Source organism: Seriola lalandi, unplaced genomic scaffold (assembly GCF_002814215.2).
Source record: "Seriola lalandi dorsalis isolate HSWRI2012SDOR001 ecotype SW California unplaced genomic scaffold, Sedor1 jcf7180002054585, whole genome shotgun sequence".
In the NCBI taxonomy this organism is placed as follows: domain Eukaryota; kingdom Metazoa; phylum Chordata; class Actinopteri; order Carangiformes; family Carangidae; genus Seriola; species Seriola lalandi.
Genome location: NW_019525138.1, coordinates 2,278,108 through 2,286,570, shown reverse-complemented (window position 1 = coordinate 2,286,570; position 8,463 = coordinate 2,278,108). Strand labels below are relative to the sequence as shown.

The 8,463-nt window shown below is 40.7% G+C and overlaps 1 protein-coding gene across 1 annotated transcript in view; it reads right to left on the bottom strand.

The window, feature by feature from the left end:
* llgl2 (LLGL scribble cell polarity complex component 2) overlaps nucleotides 1–8,157 on the bottom strand; it is a 38,454-nt gene extending 30,297 nt beyond the window's left edge. The window contains exon 1 of the mRNA XM_087177281.1: nucleotides 7,903–8,157. The gene's annotated coding sequence lies outside the window, so the exon portion shown is untranslated. The remainder of the gene's footprint in view (nucleotides 1–7,902) is intronic.
* Nucleotides 8,158–8,463: the final 306 nt, after the last annotated feature.

The following is an 8,463-nucleotide window of genomic DNA, read 5'->3' as shown; positions in this document are numbered from 1 at the left end:
ACAACAACAACAACAACAACAACAACAACAACAACAACTACAGCTGCAACAACTAACTGAACAGAACATCTTATTTGAAATAGTTCCAGGTTCTCACATGACAGGATTTTCTTTGTCATATATAAAACTAGACTGAAGAGCTTTGGGTTTGAAATAGATCACCTTGGGTCTCCTTTCAGATAAAACAATGAATCCAGATAATGAAAATAATCATTAGTAGCAGCCCTAAATACAAGCCTCAGCTGTGACTTGTGTTTGTGTGTGCTTTCACAAAAGTTCCACCTAAACTTGTCTTGGACAAAGAAAAAAAAAAAAAAAAAAAAAAAAAACTTCCCAAGACTCTGTTCAAGTCATGGGTGTTTTCCCTCTGTTATTACTGCGTGGAATTTTTCAAGTTTGCCATGTTGTAAGGGGAAAAGCAACAATTTGACAACACAATGTTTCTTGGCAAATAACTCATTTGGCATAAAACAATGTAAATCAGTGTATACAGTACGCAGCATGCACACAAAGGCTTCATTTACATTGCCAAGATTGTGGATTGTTATTGTGACAGGGAAGTACCTGTTAGTTCCAGGTTGATCAGGGGAACAATGGCAGGCCAGAAGTGAGTGACGTGGAAACAGACCAGATCGGGCCAGTTTCAGCCCCGTTCTACTCTCAGATATAGATTTTCCCAGGAATTTTAGCTTGGCAGTAGAAGAGCAATCAACAGTAAATGGCAATGAATGCTGTCTCTCTTTCGTCACACTGTTTGATCTACAGTGAGCTCATCTGCCAGCGAGATAAGATTACACGTAGCTTTTACTGTTGATAGCGAATTCACTTGGCTTATTGACTCTTCTCACCTATTCACATCCAGTAATGTTGTCTCTGCTGTCCAATATGCCATCCTAAATACCACCATTAACATCCTTCACTTTCACTCAGTTAGCATTTGTTATCCTTCATGCCACGGTTCAGTGATGTCATCAAATTCCCAGCATATCTACCGAGCCATCTAAGCTGCGAGGGGAGTCATTGGAGGAAAAAAAAAAGTGCAAAAGCTTGCCTGAACATGACAACAACAACAACCTCAAGGGAAGGCGGCTCGACCAGCAGAGCTGCTGCATGTCCGGCATCCCTCAACAACATAGTGCTTAACAATGAGATATGGGAATAAGAATGTGTGGCCAGAAATGCCTGGAATCCCAAACACTCTTAGTAAAGGACTTATGCAATCAGCAGCTATGCCAGCACTTGCTGCAGCACAGGAAAGAAGGTGCAAAGATAATCGGCTCCACCCTGAGTAACAAATGATCGAGTCATAAACGTTTGTGGTGTCAGAAAATGAAGCTGGAAAATACACCATATTCACAAAAGGCAGAGCAGAACCTGTTTGACAGCTGCTGTTGGACGCCACAGGCCCGAGAGAACTGGCTCACACACACACACACACGGTAGATCGACTTGTGACTACACCTCCCTCCTATTCCACATCGCAGGCTGTTGATAAGGCAGCAAATAAAAAAAAAACTGCGCGGCCCTGGCAGGTCTCTGCGATCTGGACATCACTGAGCTATTCTTGGTGGCGGTGATGGAAACAAGTCTTCTCAAGTCAGCACTGAATGATCTACAGGAGGTTAGAGTGTGACTGGTGTCAGGTCGGTGCAGTGAGAGGGAGAGCATGAAACAGTAACCACCAGGTGTGTTACGCTGACACTTGGCCATGCACCGGTGCTTTTCTCTGTTATTTAGGTCCAAAACTGCAGCTGATAAGACAGTGGAGGAGTGGGAGGAGTCTGTCACACCAAGCACAGCAAACACTGCAGAGGTGCTTCCTTCTGCCGTTTGGGGCTGTCCCCTAAAAGCCCATGAGTCAATGCATCAGTGGAGAGGAGCGTAAAACCCGAGTTGACTCACAGCTCTTTTTTAGAGGTGCCTCACAGTGCACAGGGAAAAAAGTGTGGCCGGTTAAAGACCGAGTGTTGCCGTGGTGATAGAAACGGAGGGCAACGTGGTGCCGGACAGCACGACTTGTTTCTGCTGGCCGTTCCAACACTGTCAGCTCTGGTGTCCAGCTGTCAGTAATCCCAGCAGGAGACACACTCCACAGTGTGGTAGGATTTCATAACTCAACTACGACCAAACTTCAACTTCTTTTGTGTGTAAATCATAAATCAGTGTTTTAATATCCCAGATGATGAGCAAAGTCATGACAGTTGTGTATCAATTAATATACTCCTCACTTGGGGACCGCCCCACAACTGTCCCTAACACAACAGAAAGGAGATCTTGTCAGTTTTAGGTGTGGCTCACAGGATATCATATCTCCCCCCCCCCCCTCTTCCTGTAATCAGAACCAGGGAGACACAGAAGACGATCTGGACGCAAAGTTTACATTAGGCGAGCTCAGATTCTCGCTGACAGTGGGACAATCCACTTGCTTTTGACCTGAGCTTAACTGCAATTCATTCCACGATCATGCTGCTTTTTCCAAACACGTCCATGACGGTAAAAGATGAAACTATTTCAAAAGCGTTGCGTTAAACTGTAGCTAAAAGAGCACAATTCACATAACAAGACGAAGTGTTTGTTAGGTCTGACAGGATACAGGAAAAACTGCTGCAGGAGGACAATGATAAGGGGAGTGTCAGATCACTGATGATGCAGATTAGTGTCCATAAGTGTCTATGCTAACTGATGAACTCTGTCAGTGTGTGCCTGTAGTGAGGGGATACTTATATATTCTCTTTTCTCATTAAACATTCAAAATATAACTTGACATTCAGTTGAACATAAGATCTGACACAACACCACTGTAGAAAATTCAATACTGCAAAACGTGAACCCCAGATGCTTTCTTCTACACTGTCACCTGTCTTGTATAAACAATACAGCCATATTCATTTGGAACCACTATTAGGCACTTGTAACAGATAATTGTAGGTCTCTTACAGATACCTCACTTGTTTATCTGATATATTGCCCAAGGCTGAAAAAAATGAAATTCTATTCCACAATACAACAACACAAAACACCTCCAAAAAGGCCACGGAGCTGAATCAACACGTCTCTGACAGACAGCTAAAATCTACTGAATGTGATTGCTGCACGCTGCTGCAGGGAGATTCCAAAAGTGGAAGCATGTCTCTACTGTAAGACAAGGAGAATGTGGACATCTGACAGAGTTAGAGATTTGTACTTGTGAACCAAGTTTATCTTCTTTAGTATGTTTAATCTGTGAGATCATTTCATGCACTCTCCCATAGACACAATATTAATTAAAAAAAATCAATTAAAAAAATCATGAGAACAAATCTGTTCATCTTCATCTAATGAATCAATACACACAAGAATTTAGCCTCTGCTCATCACAGTAGCTGAGATATTCATCAAAATAAAAGCCTCTAAACTTTGCTTCCCACATGGCAGTGGTATTGGTGCCATTTTTAAATCTATGAAACACCAAATCTAATTGTTAGCATGTTTAATATTTGAGGTATTCTCTCTCAATCTTTGTCACCTGAAAGCCACAACCCAATAACTGCTAACAATATAGAATCAGTTACTTAATGATTTGCATCCCCCAGTATAGCTACTAGCATGAACATAGGTATACCTGACTTATAAGGGCTCTTCATTCATATTAGCTCATCACTACTTCATTTAATTAAATATGGTGGTCTTGTTATTAATTAAATACTACAAATATTTAACATTTCAAACATCAATTATTGATTTACACAGAATTCAGGCTGTCAAAGTAGTAAAAGTAGCTGTTCCCATTTAATTCACAAACATCAATCTCATATATTGGGAAAAGAATCTGAGTGAGGATTGCGATCGACTGCAATCAACCAATGACATACACTGTCTTCCCAAAACCTTCAGTGATAGTGAATTAAACCTAAAATAACTTAAGGTATTAATATCGACACAGTTTAAAAAGGGAGAAAGAGGTTCCAACTTTCATAAAGTGATTATCTGTAATCAACCAACCAATCAGAGAGCTACAGGTTTCTGTGTATTTTTGTTCACCTTTCGTTGTGTTGATGTTAGTGTAAATTTCTGGCTTAATCATTGACTGACTGTCTGTCTTGACTGTTGATTTATTGTCATCGTGCAGTGACAATGACGATGAAGACAAGGTCAAAATGGCTGCAGTAAAAAAAGCCTATGACAGATGTGTTGCTGTAAGACATTGGTACAGTGAGAGACAGATGTCCAGGATATTGGGGCTGTGTTTCCGAGTGTGTTGGTATGTAGGTTATAAACAATGGTCTGAATATGCTTTAACTGTTGGTCCCAACAGTGCTGTGACATGACTGGTGACACATAACACCCTGCACCATCTAACTTTGTTCATATTTCACATCATTTCCAGGTAATTTCCACCCCTCTAGAATGCATACTGGGATTTATATGCAAAAGGTGTGTGTGTGTGTGTGTGTGTGTGTGTGTGTGTGTGTGTGTGTGTGTGTGTGTGTCTTAATAAGTGAATGAGGTTTGAATTTCCTCACAGTGAAAAGAGAGGGCGGTCTCAAGTGTTAGACAGTGTTGGACTGAGATCAGCTGAGTGTGTCTGCGTCACCTTCGCCTACATGAGTGTTATTAGGAGCTCTGCCTTGAACAGGGGCAGAACTCAACACCTTGTGACCTAAAAGGGGGACTGATGAAGAAATGGCACTAACCGCTGAGCTACTCAGCAACTCGCAACATGGCTCAGCAAAAGCACATTCTGCTGAGGAGAAACTGATTGACCTAAAAAGAAAGTTTCTAGCCCCAAGGTGACAGCAGGAGAAACTTAGCAAGAGAATATATCATGTGTCTACACAGTGTTTGAAGGAAGAGAGAATCTAAGAGTTAGAAAGGGGAGAGTGATTAGACACAGGCTGGATATTGTACTGCAGTGAGTTAGAACTTGCCTGTGCTTTCCTTAACAATTAATCTTTAGATCTCAAAAAACTAGAACTCCTCGAGGATGTGTGCTGACATTTTGAGAGTGAGATGACTCGTGGAAACATTAAGGTATGACATGAGCTTGAAGAATTAAAAGTGTGGGACAGAAATGTTTCAAATTTTTGTCGTGGTCTAAAAAAAACATTCCTGTTTTATCACATGACACACTAACAAGGTCTGAAAACTGCAGCAAGGACTTTGGATTTGAATTTCTCCAAAAAGGTATCAAAAGGCAACTTTGAAAGTGTGAAGTCTTGTGAACGTTTTAAAGTAGGATCTTTAGGCCCTCATATATTCAGCAGCTGAGCAGTTTAATTTCAAAGTTACAAAGGTTTCAACAGAGCTGGATCAAATAAAAAGTAATTATGTAATCTGATTTTCAACAATTCATATAAAATTAATTTATGTGAATTTTTGAACGTATATGACTAAAAAAGCAAGAAGAACTAATCACACAATTAAGAGCGATTGTGATACCATCATAGCAACAATAATGGCAGAAATGCAAAAGAACAATGAGTCAAGATACAAACGAGTCCCGGCACTCGCACAATAACAAAGAGCACAAAGAACAACAGTGTGATTGTTTAACACACATAAAGGAAACTTTACAGAATATAGAAAGTGCTTTTGTTATGGACAATTACATTAGTTACATGGATTACATTTTCAGTAAATTATTTAAATATTTCAACAGATGAGGTTGGTAAAAATGTTTTTATTTCAAATCACTTTCATTAACTTTGGCTCCAGCAGTTCCAGTGCAAACACTGTTAACAGCGCTATCAGCCAGATACTAAACATTGCCAGACATAACTAACTAGCAGCTTGGCATTACCATAACAGGTCAACTATGCAGCTGTTATCAATAAATATTACACAACATTTAAATGTCATGATTGCATTTAAATACAGAATAATGTCAAATATGGATATAATATTATAAAGAATACAACATGCAACGGAAACAAACATAAGTTTGTATGCTTGATACAATCATCTTGTTAAATATGTGACTACAGACAGGCCTGCATATAGGCTGTAACTAATGTTTTTGGTTAATCTGATGATTGGCTTCTCTAATAATCAATTAACTGTTTGGTTTACAAATTTTAAGAAAGTACAAAAATAAAATACCCATTATTTTCCCCACAAGCTCGAGGTGGATGCGACTCCTGTAATTTTACAAACACTCTCTGGATGAGACGACCTGGTGTATCTGCTGTTAAGACTGATGAGCAAGAAGACATTTAACATCAATTGGACTTCGTATACTGTCGGCCTGAGCCAAGTGCTCTGTGTGAAGTTCACAAGAAAGGCAGGCTATGCCTCTTGGACATCTCACCCGAGCAAGGTTTGATAAATTGACTTTCCTGTTAAAAGTTCTAAAAAAGGAAGTCTTGTCTGTATCACACTGTTTACAACAAAGATAGCTCAGAAATTCCTGCTTTTGTTCAGGACTATTTCTCTCAAATTCATTGTGAATTCAGCAGGTGAAAGCTCCTCTCTGTTTTGCCCTAAATTGGGAGGGGACATTTATTTTGCCTCCATAACCGTTTCAGGTGGACGTTAGTGCAGGTGGAACAACTGGGAACAAAGGCTTTTTGTTTGACTTGGTCTTGTGCTGATGCAGGTGGAGTGGAAGGACACTGCCCTTGTGTCATTCAGTAACCTGTCATGATTACGGAACATTTTTTTTGGCTGCTAGTGCTGTACAACTTTTGTCTCTCAAAGTTAATCAAAATTTAAAGAGGTGGAGGACCAATATAAATTTGCTCACGTGTCACAAAGTTCAGTACAACAACTCAACTCACAAGTTGTATTTGCAGGCATAAAATGGAAGTTGGGCCATGTATTGCATTTTATTATTTTATTCTACGCATATCTTGGCATTTTGTTCTGTATTTTTACTGAAACTAGCCAAACCGGTGAAACACCTCTCTCTCTCTCTCTCTCTCTCTCTCTCTCTCTCTCTCTCACACACACACCCCCTCTGCCTAAACACACCAATTACTCATTCTCGAAACCAGACCGTTGACTCAAATGGCTTACTAACATACCTGCCGAGGAGACACACCTTGCTGAAGTTAGCTAGCGTTAGACGTTTCCGTAATTATGCAACACTACTCTCTCACTCACTCACACACACACACACACACACACACACACACACACGGCTACACGCTGAGGTTAGCAAGAAAAGCGACGGTTTTTTCGGTTCCCAGGTTGAATCACAAATCAATTTCTTGCTAATTTTCTGTTTTGGGCTCCTGTCTCATTGCTAAACGAACGGCTTCAAGCTGCAATCACTATGTCCAGGTGTGCGCTAACGCCCATTTAAGCTAGTTATTTTTCGCCTGGATGCATTGTTTACGGTAGGTTTACACTTAACAACACCCTAGCCAACCAGATTGAATTAAAGCATCCTCACTAATCTCCGTACAAAATACCGTCGATTTAATGTTGATGTTTTTATACACAAACTCACCTATTTCATAGAACCGGACTGGTAGTGTCCGAAATATCCAAACTATTCAACCATGAATAGTGTAAGTGATACATTTATTAAAAAGGTAACTCAAAGTAAGTGCTGGAAGTTAAATCTATAGCTAAACTCTGGGATATATGTTAAAGCACAATTTAAGTGGCGAACAATGTAACTCTAATTCAACTAAATGTGCAAATTAGCTTTGAACAAGGCAACAACGCTAAGCTGCTTGATATCTTTCGTGGAATATTATGAGTAAAGATTAGCCAGTTAGCCAGTGGGCAATTGAAGACTGATGTCTGGCTACACAGGCAACTTCAACTAGCTTGAGTTGGATCCGTTCATGGTGCTGAGCAGAAAACGGATGGGTGTGTTGAACAGTTCAGTTTTTTTTTCTTTTTAACTGACTGGCAAGCAAACACCTGTGGGCACCAACTCTCTGTGTAACCGTGCGGGCCCACCTCCTCACCCACCTGATTCAAAACGGCCGTTGCACAGCCGATGTCCACCGTTCACAGCCGCTGGATAAGATCCTGCCTCCGGCCAGTGTCCAGCTGGCTAGGAGCTCTCACCTCCTGCAAAGTCGGGGAAAATGTGACCCAGTCGAAAACGAATAATCCCAGTGTTTGCCGAGAAAATATTACGTCTGAGAACCGTTTAACAACTAAAGACCGACTCTGGTGCTCTTCCTTTTTCCACCGCTGCGGCGGTAGCCTCGCTGCTTCCTGCTCCGGCTAGGCTAAACTTCACCGCTTTGCTAACTCCGCCCTTATGATGCATTCAAGTGCACCTCGTAGATTTGAAGTGTTGGCAAACTCAGCTGCAACTATGCCTCACTGCAGCAATACTTTATATGCTCCTCTGTTATGGACAACGATTTAAAGCACCAACCTGGCAGTATCAACAATAACAGGCGTCAGCTGCATAATGACATTTACTACATTTACATACACATATGAAACTATATTACAAAAGAAATTGGGTTAATACAGGAAACCACAATAGGCTATATAATGCAATAACATCTGAAACCC